The sequence below is a fragment of the Somniosus microcephalus genome, chromosome 1, assembly GCF_052327205.1.
Source record: "Somniosus microcephalus isolate GS21.2 chromosome 1, FLI_Smic_1.0, whole genome shotgun sequence".
Taxonomy (NCBI): domain Eukaryota; kingdom Metazoa; phylum Chordata; class Chondrichthyes; order Squaliformes; family Somniosidae; genus Somniosus; species Somniosus microcephalus.
The window spans coordinates 52,285,826-52,299,956 of NC_140987.1; the positions used below are offsets into that span (position 1 = coordinate 52,285,826).

A 14,131-nucleotide genomic window follows, 5' to 3' on the forward strand; every position below is an offset into this window, starting at 1 on the left:
AGCTGTTGGCATTCTTCAGCCGTCAACTACGGCAGAATGAGAGAGCATACAGCACGTTCGACCGGGAGTTGCTCGCCCTTTTTCTGGCCATCCGCCATTTTCGGTTCCTTCTGGAAGGACGTCCTTTCACCGTCTTTGTGGACCATAAGCCGCTGACCTTTGCAATGTCCAAGACCGCCGAACCGTGGTCAGCCCGACAGCAGCGTCAACTGACCTACATATCCGAATTCACCATGGATATATGGCACGTGGCCGGGAAGGACAACCTGGTGGCAGACTGCCTCTCCCGCGCGATCGTCAATACGGTTCATTTGGGCATCGACTATGCCCTCATGGCAGCGGACCAAGCCTCAGACCCGGAAGTCCAAGCTTACAAAACGGCCATCACTGGCCTCCAGTTGGCCGACGTCAAGTCCCATTCGGCAGGTACCACGCTGTTGTGTGACGTCTCCGTACAGGATCCGCGCCCTGTCGTGCCGGTCGTCTGGCGCCGCAAAGTGTTCGACGCCATACATGGGTTGTCACACCCTGGAATGAAGGCCTCTCAGAAACTGATGTCAGCGAAATTCGTATGGCATGGCATGCACAAAGATGTCCGCGACTGGGCCAACACCTGCGTGGTCTGCCAAAAGGCTAAGGTACAGCGCCACATCAAAGCTCCGTTGGCCGCCTTCACAGTTCCGGAGCGAAGTTTTGACCATGTCAACGTGGACCTGGTAGGACCACTCTCACCCTCCCATGGTTTTTCACACATCCTGACCATGGTTGACCGCACCACCAGATGGCCAGAGGCGGTCCCCCTGTCATCCACTACTTCGGCGGACATGGCCAGGGCGTTCATTTCCTCCTGGATCGCCCGTTTCGGAGTGCCCGCAGATATTTCGTCGGACAGGGGACCGCAGTTCTCCTCCGACTCTGGAATGCAGTGGCCCAAGGACTCGGTGTCAAATTACACCGCACCACAGCCTACCACCCACAGGCGAATGGCCTCTGCGAACACTTCCACCGTTCAATGAAAGCCGCCCTGAGGGCCAGCCTCCAGGACGCTGGATGGGCAGACAAGCTACCGTGGGTCCTGTTGGGCCTTCGCACGGCCCCCAAAGAGGACCTTCACTCTTCATCAGCGGAGCTTGTCTATGGTCAGCCGCTGCGGGTCCTAGGGGACTTCCTACCAACATCGACAGAGCCATGGTCCGCGTCTGCCCAGCTTGCTAGTCACCAAGAGGCGGCCTGGTGTTTCACACCGGTGCCCACTTCGCACCATGGGCTCCAGAGGTCACATGTTCCCACGGAGCTTCACAAGGCGGAATACGTTTTTATTTGCCATGATGCACATAGGGATCCGCTCAAGGCCCCATATACCGGCCCCTTCCGCGTGTTGGAAGCAGGGGACAAAACCTTCACGGTAGATGTCGGTGGCAAATTACACCGCACCACATTTCGGTCGACCGCTTAAAGCCAGCGCATTTAGACCTCGACCGCCCCGTCGAGACAGCACAACCGCCGAGACGGGGTCGGCCACCCATCGTCGTTACGGCAGACCAAGTTCGACCGCCCGCCAGCCGCCCAGCAGCCTCCGCCTCGAGAGTACAGGAGTCGTTCTGACAGGCTTGTCAGACCCCCTCACCGTTTGACTTTGTCCGTTAAAGCGAATTCTGGGGGGGCGCATGTGGCAGAACCACTGAATGACTCTGGCTAACTGTATATAATTCTCTTTAACGATGTTCTAACACCAGCCTAAACCTGTACCATTGTGTTAGGCACTATCCCTTATCCGAAAGGGTGGGGGGTCGGCGGGGGGGGGGGGGGGGGGGGGGGGAGAAAAGAATATCGGACAGGCCGCTGCAGCTATCGGACGGGCCGCTGTATTGTTGGGTTGGCTCGGCCTGCAATCTCCTACCCAGGAGGGAACTCAGTGACCCTCTGCCCTGCTCAGCGTAAGTCGTGCGCCACTCTGGTCATGTCGTGCGCACGACTTACGCTGAACGAAAAAACCTTTGGTTTTTAGAGGGTTTCGGTTTTCGGAAGTTCGGATAAAGGGTAGTCTACCTGTACTGTGCTTTGTATATAGGGTTTGCATGTACGGGGCGTGGCCCCTTTAAGAGCGCGGGAAAACGTGGGCAAACGCGATGACGTCACGTCGCAAACCACGGGGCTGCCCAGGCAGTCCCTGTGGCATCTCCTTTGAGTAAAGACCTGTTTAATTGCTCTCCTGTGTCGATCTCAGTTATTCGTAGGAATTCGTTAATTCCTACAAAATAACATTTTATTGTACGCAATCACCGCCATCTTCACTGTCTATTCTAGAACCTCCCCAAATGTGCAATTTTTAACTACTTGTTCTTGCTGCCACTTCCAGGATCTCAGCCAGCAGGTTACACTGGTCACCTTGTATGGCGGGCAAATTACCTTGACACCAACTATAAGCTGTGGGGACTGTACTGCTTTACACCAAGAAACAACAACTTACATTTATATAGCAACTTTAACATAGTAATACATCCCAAGGCGCTTCACAGGAGCGTAATCAGACAACAATTGACAGCGAGCCAAAGAAGGCGACATTAGAACAGGTGACCAAAAGCTTCGTCAATGAGGTAGGTTTTAAGCAGCGCCTTAAAGGAGGAGAGAGAGGTGGCGAGGCAAAGAGGTTTGGGAAGGGTATTTCCAGAGCTTAGAGCCTAGACAGCTGAAGGCACAGCCGCCAATGGTGGGGTGAAGGAAGGGGGGGATGCACAAGAGGCCAGGTTTGGAGTGACGCAGAGTTATCAGAGGGTTGTAGGGTTTGATGAGGTTACAGAGACAATGGGCTGGATTTTGCCAGCAGAAGCAGGATCGCAGCGGGAGTGCTGGTTGGCGGGTTCCGGTCCGTTTACTCCAAACACTTCCAAACTGCATACAGCTCAAAAGTGTCTTCCAAGTCCTGAAGGCTCAAGCTTCTGACATTGGAAAGTGACCAGCTGTGAAATGGTAGCTTTCATACCACTTTTGCAGCTGTCACCTATTCACAGCAATGGGGAGACATAGAGAACCCGACCTAATTACCTGACGTGATCTCTGAATGACGTGAAGCCCGTTAAAAAAGTGGGAAAATAGAAAAAGGCTGGCAAAATAGTAGTAAACAAGCAGTTAAGTATCTTAAATGCCTTCCCCTGCCGCTTGGTGTCAGGTCTGTTCTGAAATCGCAGACCCGACACTTTGGAAACTTACATGGAGGCGGGTTCGCAGCGGGTTCCCAACCCGCTGTCAATCATTTCAATTTTGACAGCAAACCAGCCTCCAAACTCGCCCTCTGAGCGCCGGCAAAATCACGGCCAATGTGTTTTTTAAGCAAACAAAAACCACTCCATAGGCCTTAAATTCTAATACAGACTACCCTTTATCCGAACTTCCGAAAACCGAAACCCTCTAAAAACCGAAGGTTTTTTCGTTCAGCGTAAGTCGTGCGCACGACATGACCAGAGTGGCGCACGACTTACGCTGAGCAGGGCAGAGGGTCACTGAGTTCCCTCCTGGGTAGGAGATTGCAGGGCGAGCCGGGCAGTGTGAAGGAGGTATACCGGGAGAGTGAACCCAACAATACAGCGGCCCGTCCGACAGCTGCAGCGGCCTGTCCGATATTCTTTTCTCCCCCCCCCGACCCCCCGCCGACCCCCCCCTTTCGGATAAGGGATAGTGTATCCTTTATCCGCACTTCTGAAAACCGAAATCCTCTGAAAACCGAAAGTGTTTTCGTTCAGCGTAAGTCGTGTGCACGACCCCGACCCCCGCCGACCCCGACCCCCGCTGACCCCGACCCCCGACAAATTTCCCAGTCTTATAAAACACCTTCCGAAAACCGAAATTTTCCGAAAACCGAAACACGGCTGGTCCCGAGGTTTTCGGATAAAGGATAGTCTACCTGTATATTGTTTTCAGAATGCTTATTCTCAGAAACACAGTCAAAACATACCCTGTTATTTTTAACATTATTATTTGCAAGTCAAGAACTAAAGATTGATGCCAGCTATTTCTGCGGGGGTTCTCCCACCAAAACTCCAGTGGAAAATCAGTGGAAACCCTGGGAAAACAGCTTGGGATGGATTAACTGGTATACTGTACTTGCACCCAGAGACAGCTGTAAAGCAAATACCTGGCACAACAAAAAAAAATCAAGGAAACTCGAGTGCAAGTGTGTTACGCACATCATTACGCAATGCCCAAATTTCCTTTCTCTTTTACGTCCAGCTATCAATCCCTTCCCCCGAATGTATCTCGGCTCATTATAATGCCTCGGCCCTCAGGCACAAGAGCTGTACGCGCAAATTTTTTGCAATTATGCTGGTTCAAAATACTGTAGATGAAAATTAAACCCAGAATTTTAGGAGCAGCAGAAAACAAAGTCATTTTTCGGATAGTTTATTGCTATTTCTGGAGCAATTTCTTTTTTAATCCTCACTGGGACCTGCACTGTATTTATTGTTTCTTTGAAGGTATTTTTACGGCATCATTATGAGTCACCATCAAAACTGAAAAGCTTCCACGATTGCATGTTCTTAAACATGCTGTGCCTATTGTACATGGCTTGAAACTTAAATTCTCATGCTTAAAAAAGGAATATATGGTGTGATTACTGGGCTATCAAATCTTGTGTATATGGACTTTCAAAAGGCGTTTGATAAAGTATCATATATTAGGCTTGTTAGCAAAATTGAAGGCCATGGGATAAAAGGGGCAGTAGCAGCATGGATACAAAATTGGCCAAGGAATAGAAAACAGAGTTGCGGTGAATGGCTGTTTTTCGGACTGGAGGGAGGTATACAGTGGCATTCCCCGAGGTTCAGTACTAGGACTACTGCTGTTTTGATATATATTAATGACTTGGGGGTACAGGACGCAATTTTGATATTTGAAGATGAGACAAAACTTGGAAGTGTAGGAAACAGTGAGGAAGATAGTAATAGACTTCAAGAGGACACAGACAAGCTGGTGGAATGAGCGAACACATGGCAGATGAAATTCAATGCAGCAAAGTGTGAGGTGATATATTTTGGTAGGAAGAATGAGGAGTGATAATACATGCTAAATGGTACGATTTTAAAGGGAGTGCCAGAACAGAGAGACCGGGGGGTGTTTGTGCACAAATCTTTGAGGGTGGCAGGACAGGTTAACAAAGCAGTTAATAAAGCAATATGCGATCCTGGGCTTTATAAATAGAGGCATAGAGTACAAAAGCCAGGAAGTTATGTTAACTTATATAAAATACTAGTTCACCCCCAGCTGGAGTATTGTGTCCAATTCTGGGCACCACACTTTAGGAAGGACGTGAAGGTTTTGGAGAGCATACAGAAGAGATTTACTAAAATGGTTCCAGGGATGAGGGATTACAGTTACGTGGATGGACTGGAGAAGCTGAGATTGTTCTCCATGGAGCAGAGAAGGCCAAGAGGAGATTTGTTAGATTTTTAAAAATCATGAAAGGATTTAGAGTAAATAAAGAGAAACTGTTTCCAATGGCTGAAGGGTTGATAACCAGAGGGCACAGATTTAAGGTGATTAGCAAAAGAACCAGAGGTGACATGAGGGAAAACTTTTTTACACAATGAGTGGTTAGGATTTGGAATGCACTGCCTGACAGGGTGGTGGAAACAAATTCAATAGTAGCTTTCAAAAGGGAATTGGATAAATACTTGAAGGAGAAAAAATTGCTCCAGGGTAATGGGACTAACTGGATTGATCTTCAAAAGAGCTGGCGCAGACTCACTGGGCCGAATGGCCTCCTTCTGTGCTATACGATTCTATGATTCTCTGCTCGGGCCCCAATTGTTTATGCTGATTTCCGCATGCTTACGCCCACTTTTATGTTACGTTTATGTTAATGAGTGACAGGACATTTGGGTGTAAATAGACACAGTCAAAATGACCGCATGAATGTGTCTAATTTCCGGTGTAACTTTCTGATTACGCTGCCACAGGAAATTCCCCCTCTTTAAATGGCCGTTTCCGTCAGTTCTCCAGGGTTTTTGCCGAAGCTACAGTGGGAGATCGGCAGAAACCCCCCACCCCCCAATCCCATGGAAATGTTATCCCAGACTCGTACAATGTTACACCACAGAGACAGGCTATTCCACCCATCAGGTCTGCGGTGATGTTTTTATCCACATAATCCTACTCTCCTGTTCGCTCTCCATACCTTTAATATTTTTTTTTTCCCGTGATTATCCACAGTCATTCCCTTTTAAAACATTTGTGGACTTGGGTTCCACAACTGTTTTTGGCAGAGAATTTTCCATCCTATACAAGATCACTCTCCCTGTAAAGACATTAAAAAAAAATCTGTAACCTTCCCTTTAATTCTTTTGTGACTATCCTAAATTAGGCACTTAAAATGACATAGAATTTTACAGCACAGAAACAGGCTATTCGGCCCAGCAGGCCTGTGCTGGTGTTTATGCTCCACACAAGCCTCCTCCCACCTTACTTAATCTCACCCTATCAACATATCCTTCTATTCCTTTCACCCTCCTGTAGTTATCTAGCTTCGCCTTAAATGCATCTGTGCTATTCACCTCCACCACTCCATGTGGTAGCGCGATCCACATTCTAACCACTCTGTGAGTAAAGAAGTCTCTCCTGAATTCCTTATTAGATTTATTAGTGACTATCTTATATTTATATCCCCTATGTTTGGACTCCCCCACAAGTGGAAACATCTTCTCCAGATCTATCGTATTGAACCCCTTTCACAATTTTAAAGACCTCCCTCCGGTCACCCCTCAATCTTCTCTTTTCTGGAGAAAAGAGCCTCAAAGCCTGTTCAGTCTTTCCTGGTAGTTGTACCCTCTCAGTTCTGGTATCATCCTTGTAAATCTATTTTGCACTTTCTCCAGTGCTTCTACAGTATATCCTTTCTGTAACATGGAGACCAGAACGGTGCACAACACTATTAAGTGCAGTCTAACCAGGGTTCTACATAAGTTTAACATAACTTCTCTGCTTCTATTCTTAAACGCTTAAAATAAAAACACCTTCCTTCCACGCTGACATCTCCCGCCCCTACCCATTTGGCAACTTTATTTTTTTGCCAGAAATATCTCGAATTATATAACACAACAACTGCAATCCTCCTCACCTTCGAGTGACTGTATTATGAGAAGACACATTGGTTGTAAGAGCCGTCAATCACCGACGAGTCACCACCCCATTGTCCGCCGTCACTGTCAATCATACTCCTGGCGTCCCATTGGTCGGGAGAGGTGTCAATCAAACTGCTGCCCGACCCATGGCGCGCCCCAGGTCTGTGCCGAGCTCAGAAGGCGGAAGTGAGTTTACTAAAGACATATTAAAACTAATAAAATAAAGCTATCAACAACACAAAATAGCTCATTATCACGGGCAAGCTTTGTTTTTGCTCGAATCCATGACAATTCATACACCTCAAGACTAGTGGCAACATTATTTCTACATTTAATGCAGGTTCAAGGCAGTGTTGTCCTATAAATATGCCTTGACGCAACTGTAGTGTTATCTAAAATATTACAAACTGAACTGTGTCATTCTTTATCGGTTAACGCGTCTCCATTTATAATGTCCTCCGATTATTTGGCGGCCTGGCTCTTGCTTAGTGTCTTTACAAGTCCAGAACCAGCAAAGCGAAAGTGCAATTAGTTCCTCCATATTTCAATCCACATACTGTAAAGGGGGCAAAGCTCAGCGTCTGGGTTCGAGCAGTTGTCGTGCAATCTGCAAGAACGAACCCGATTTCTTTTTAAAGCTCACTTGCTGACGTTAAAGGTGTCAGTTTGCACGTTTAGTCCAAAGCTTCCAAAAAAAAAACCCCGCGTCATTTGTAAAGAAATAAGAAATTGAGCAAACAAAGTGCGTGTGTCGGCAAAGGTCCAAGTCCAGCATTAATTAAATTATTAACATTAGTTGTTTTGCAGAGGTGTTTATGGTAAAAACGAAACTAAAACTACATAAAAGCTTCGCGCAAAAGTTGGAAACACTTTTCGTTTTCTTTTTGCAGCGGGTCATCACTTGTTTTTTTTTAAAAATTGACATCTCTCCAGCATCTAATATTTTGCAATACACATAAACGACTTCCTGTTTAATGCATTTCGAATCTTTCGACAAAACCTGTAAATTACCTCCAAATCCCCACTTCCAAAGATAAATGATCCCTGGGTGTTTTTTTTCAAAGTGGCTGACAGCGGGACGGTCACGTTGATAGAGAGAAAAAAACCGTCCAGAGGCAAACCCAAGTCCCCCGTCCTGCCAGTTGCAGAATTAGATCGAAAGTAAAAGAAAAAGGCGGAAGACTGGAAATTCCCCCCTCTGCGATTTGTTTTCGTGTTTGTCCTTAAAAAAATTTACAACATCGCCTGGGCGGGCCCTGATCGCCGACTGCGGAAGTCTTCCGCAAACTTTCATTGGTCTGACGGCCCCGGTCGGTTTTTCTCGGAAATTCATTTTCAGTTTTCACTTCCCCGTTCGTCAGTCAGCGGGTGAAGTGAGTCAGTGTCAGTGCTCAGCCGAGCCCAGCCGAGCAGCAGCCTCTCGGGGAGAAAGCGCAGCCCTGCGACCGATCAGCTCGACACGATTGTCAAACGTTTACCTTAGAAGTTAGACCAACAAATATATAATGTATTGTTTTGTTAGAGGAAAAAAATATAATGTATTATGTTAGAAATAAATATTGGGGTCGTGCAAAAGGGCTTTCAATTATTCACATTGGAAGTTTCACAGATTTTGCTGTTGTATTTAAAGTTTCACCTTTGAATGTTTCTTAATTTTAAATTTCAACCAAGTGTTTAAGCTCCTAAAGGAAACGCTCGTCATAATTGATGGAAATCATTATAAAAATGGTATACGTGGAAAATTAATATTGATGTAAAATGGTTGTATCTGGGTACAAATAAATATGTGAGAGATGTTTGCCAGATTACTCATTTGGTAAATATACAAACCGAACGATTTAACCCGTCTTCATTTATAATGTCCTCCTATTATTTGGCGGCCTGACTGTCAGTGTCTTTAGAAGTTCTTCTGTTCGTGTAGTCCAGAAAGGTTAGCCGTGGCTTGTTGGAAGTATTCTGGCCTACTTTCTACCACACGGACAGAAGCAGGATTTTAAAAAAAAGAACTCACCCACAACCCGTTGTCATTTCCCTCAGGCTGCTTTTAAGCATTAACCGTGAGCATAGATTGGCACCTCAACCGTAGTAGGCCTGCATTGCAATCATCTCTGTACTTTTCCATATCGCATAGAAAGGGCCTTTGTACCTCTGATGATGTTCTCCACTTCCTTTCGCTCCTTTCCCCGTCACAATTTCTTTTTGACTGGACATGTTGATATCAGCCACGGATGAAAGTGCCCTGTATTCAGAACCCCATCCCAGAATCACTTGAGAAACTGGGATGGAGAATTGTATATGGTGCAGTATACCCAAGTGTTGTGCCACTTCCCAAACATTCCTGCTGCATGCCCATTATACACAGCATATGTACCAGCAGTAGTAGCCCCTCATTTCATTATTTTATCTGTTTCTAGTGTCCCTCCTCCTTAATGATACACTGTCATCTGTCCGGCATTATAGATTAATGTTCACACATAAGTTGTTATGGATCATTAATATATTTTCAGAAGCTCCTTCGAAAGCTTAATGGGTAAATGTACCACCATAGAATGATACAGCACAGAAGAAGGCCATTCGGCCCATTGTGCCTGTGCCGGCTCTTTGGTAGAAACATAGAAGATAGGAGCAGGAGTAGGCCATTCAGCCCCTCGAGCCTGCTCTGCCATTTAATTAGATCATGGCTGATCATCCAAATTCAGTACCCTGTCGCTGCTTTCTCCCTTGATCCCTTTAGCCTTAAGAAATATATCTAACTCTTGAATATATTTAATGAATTGGCCTCAACTGTCTTTTGTGGTAGAGAATTCCACAGGTTCACCACTTTCCGGGTGAAGAAATTCCTCCTCATCTCTGTCCTAAATGGCTTACCCCTTATCTTTAGACTGTGACCCCTGGTTCTGGACTCCCCTGCCAAATTCCGGTTCTGGGGGAGGTGGGACCAGTTCAAACTGGACGATTTGCACCTGGGCAGGGCTGGAACCGATGTCCTAGGGGGAGTGTTTGCTAGTGCTCTGGGGGAGGGTTTAAACTAAAATGGCAGAGGGTTGGGAACCTGAGCAGGGAGACAGAGGAAAGGGAAACAAGGATAAAAGCAAAAGATAGGAAGGAGAAAAAAAAAAGTGGCAGTCAGAGAAATCAACGGTTTAAATCAAACATGGCCACAGTAAATAATAATTCTAATAGGTCTAAGAGCGTTAAAAAAACAAGCCTGAAGGCTTTGTGTCCTAATGCGAGGAGCATTCGTAATAAGGTGAATGAATTGGCTGCGCAAATAGAGGTAAACGAATATGATTTGGTTGGGATTACGGAAACGTGGCTCAAGGATGGCCAAGGCTGGGAACTCAACATCCAGGGGTATTCGATATTCAGGAAAGATAGGCAAAAAGGAAAGGGAGGTGGGGTAGCATTACTGGTTAAAGAAGGAATTAACACAATTGTAAGGAAGGATATTAGCTCTGATGATGTGGAATCTGTATGGGTAGAATTGAGGAATACGAAGGGGCAGAAAACATTAGTGGGAGTGGTATATAGACCTCCAAACAGTAAGGCGGAGGTTGGGGATGGCATTAAAAGGGAAATTAAAGAAGCGTGCAATAAGGGCACAGCAGTCATCATGGGTGACTTTAATCTACATATAGATTGGACTAACCAAATTAGTAACAATACTGTGGAGGAGGAATTCCTGGAGTGTTTACGGGATGGTTTCCTGGACCAATATGTCGAGGAACCAACCAGAGATCAGGCCATTAGGACTGGGTATTACGTAACGAGAAGGGATTAATTAGCAATCTTGTTGTACGAAGCCCCTTGGGTCGGAGCGCTCATAATATGATCGAATTCTTCATTAAGATGGAGAATGAAGTAGTTGACTCAGAGACTAGGGTCCTCAATTTAAATAAAGAAAACTACGATGGTCTCAGGAGCGAGTTGGGTAGGATTGATTGGGGAATGTCACTCAAAGGGTTGACGGTGGATAGGCAATGGCAAACATTCAAAGACCGAATGGATGAGCTACAGAATTTGTTCATCCCAGTTTGGCATAAAAATAAAACAAAAAAGGTGACTCAACCGTGGCTAACAAGGGAAATTAGGGATAGCATAAGATCCAAGGAGAGGACATATAAATTGGCCAGAAAAAGCAATAATCCTGAGGATTGGGAGCAGTTTAGGATTCAACAAAGGAGGACAAAGGGATTAATTAAGAAAGGGAAAATAGAATATGAGAGTAAGCTTTCAGGGAACATAAAAACTGACTGTAAAAGCTTTTATAGATATGTGAAGAGAAAAAGATTGGTGAAGTCAAGCGTAGGTCCCTTGCAGTCAGAATCAGGGGAATTTATAATGGGGAACAAAGAAATGGAAGACCAACTAAATACATATTTTGGTTCTGTCTTCACAAAGGAGGACACAAATAACCTCCCAGAGATGCCGGGGAACATAGGATCTGATGAAAGGGTGGATCTGAAATAAATCAGTATTTGTAGGGAAATGGTGTTAGGAAAATTGATGGGACTGAAGGCCGATAAATCCCCAGGGCCTGATAATCTACATCCTAGGGTACTTAAGGAAGTGGCCCTAGAAATAGTAGATGCATTGCTGGTCATCTTCCAGAACTCGATAGACTCTGGAACAGTACCCATGGATTGGAGGGTAGCTAATGTTACCCCACTATTCAAAGAAGGTGGTAGAGAAAAAGCGGGGAATTATAGCTTTTTATATAACGAATTATAGCCTGACATCGGTAGTGGGGAAAATGCTAGAGTCCATTATAAAAGATGTAATAGCGGAGCACTTGGAAAGCAGTGACAGGATCGGACAAAGTCAACATGGATTTACAAAAGGTAAATCATGATTGACTAATCTACTGGAATTTTTTGAGGATGTAACTGGTAAAATAGATAAGGGAGAACCAGTGGATGTGGTGTATTTGGACTTTCAGAAGGCTTTCGATAAGGTCCCGCATAAGAGATTAGCATGCAAAATTAAGGCACATGGGATTGGGGGCAAGGTATTGACTTGGATAGAGAACTGGTTGGCGGACAGAAAGCAAAGAGTTGGAATAAACGGGCCGTTTTCCGAGTGGCAGGCAGTGACTAGTGGGGTACCGCAAGGATCGGTCCTAGGACCCCAGCTGTTCACAATATATATTAATGATCTGGACGAGGGAATTGGATGTAATATCTCCAAATTTGCAGACGACACAAAGCTGGGTGGGAGGGTATGCTGTGAGGAGGATGTCGTGAAACTCCAGTACAATTTGGACAGGTTGGGTGATTGGGCAGAAACATGGCAAATGCACTATAATGTGGATAAATGTGAGGTTATCCACTTTGGTGGCAAAAACAGGAAGGCAGATTATTATTTGAATGGCAATAGATTGGGAGAAGGGGAAGTGCAAAGAGACCTGGGTGTTATTGTGCACCAGTCGCTGAAGGTAAGCATGCAGGTGCAGCAGGCGGTTAAGAAGGCAAATGGTATGTTCGCCTTCGTAGCAAGAGGGTTCGAGTACAGGAACAAGGATGTCTTGCTACAGTTGTACAGGGCCTTGGTGAGACCGCACCTTGAGTATTGTGTGCAGTTTTGGTCGCCTTATCTGAGGAAGGACGTTCTTGCCATGGAAGGAGTGCAGCGAAGATTCACCAGGCTGATACCTGGGATGGCAGGAATGACGTACGAGGAGAGATTGTGTCGATTAGGCTTATACTCACTGGAGTTTAGAAGATTGAGAGGGGATCTCATCGAAACCTATAAAATTCTGTCAGGCCTGGACAGACTAGATGCAGGAAGGATGTTTCGGATGGCCGGGGAGTCCAGAACCAGGGGTCATAGTCTAAGGATAAGGGGTAAGCCATTTGGGACTGAAATGAGGAGGAATTTCTTCACCCAGAGAGTGGTGAACCTGTGGAATTCTCTGCCACAGAGGGCGGTGGAGGCCAGTTCATTAAATATATTCAAGAAGGAGTTGGATATATTTCTTAAGGCTAAAGGGATATGGGGAGAAGGCAGGGACAGGGTACTGAATTTGGATGATGAGCCATGATCTCATTGAATGGCGGCGCAGGCTCAAAGGGCCGAATGGCCTACTCCTGCTCCTATCTTCTATGTTTCTATGCTTCTATCAGGAACATCCTCCCTGCATCTAGTCTGTCCAGTCCTGTCAGAATTTTATAAGTTTCAATGAGATCCCCTCTCTTCTAAACTCCAGCGAGTAGAAGCCCAATCGACCCAATCTCTCCTCATACGTCATTCCTGCCATCCCAGGTATCAGCCTGGTGAATCTTCGCTGAACTCCTTCCATGGCAAGAACATCCTTCCTCAGATAAGGCAACCAACACTGCACACAATACTGAAGATGTGGTCTCAACAAGGCCCTGTACAACTGCAGCAAGACATCCTTGTTCCTGTACTTGAATCCTCTCGCTATGAAGGCCAACATACCATTTGCCTTCTTAACCGCCTGCTGCACCTGCATGCTTACCTTCAGCGACTGGTGCACAAGGACACCCAGGTCTCGTTGCACTTCCTCTTCTCCCAATCTATTGCCATTCATATAATAATCTGCCTTCCTGTTTTTGACACCAAAGTGGATAACCTCACATTTATCCACGTTATATTGCATCTGCCATGCATCTGCCCAATCACCCAACCTGTCCAAATCATACTGGAGTTTCTCGGCATCCTCCTCACAGCACACATGCCCACCCAACTTTGTGTCGTCTGCAAACTTGGAGATATTACATCTAGTTCCCTCATCTAGATCATTAATATATATTGTGAATAGCTGGGGTCCAAGGACCGATCCCTGCGGTACCCCACTAGTCACTGCCTGCCACTCGGAAAAAGACCCGTTTATTCCAACTCTTTGCTTTCTGTCCGCCAACCAGTTCTCTATCCAAATCAATACCTTACCCCCAATCCCATGTGCCTTAACTTTACACGCTAATCTCTTATGCGGGACCTTATCGAAAGCCTTTTGAAAGTCCAAATACACCACATCCACTGGTTCTCCCTTATCC

The 14,131-nt window shown here is 45.9% G+C and overlaps 1 protein-coding gene across 1 annotated transcript in view; it reads right to left on the bottom strand.

Annotated features, from left to right (window-relative positions):
• Positions 1-8,360, bottom strand: part of irf2b (interferon regulatory factor 2b) — a 64,775-nt gene extending 56,415 nt beyond the window's left edge. The window contains exon 1 of the mRNA XM_085980754.1: positions 8,127-8,360. The gene's annotated coding sequence lies outside the window, so the exon portion shown is untranslated. The remainder of the gene's footprint in view (positions 1-8,126) is intronic.
• Between the last annotated feature and the right edge of the window lie 5,771 nt (positions 8,361-14,131).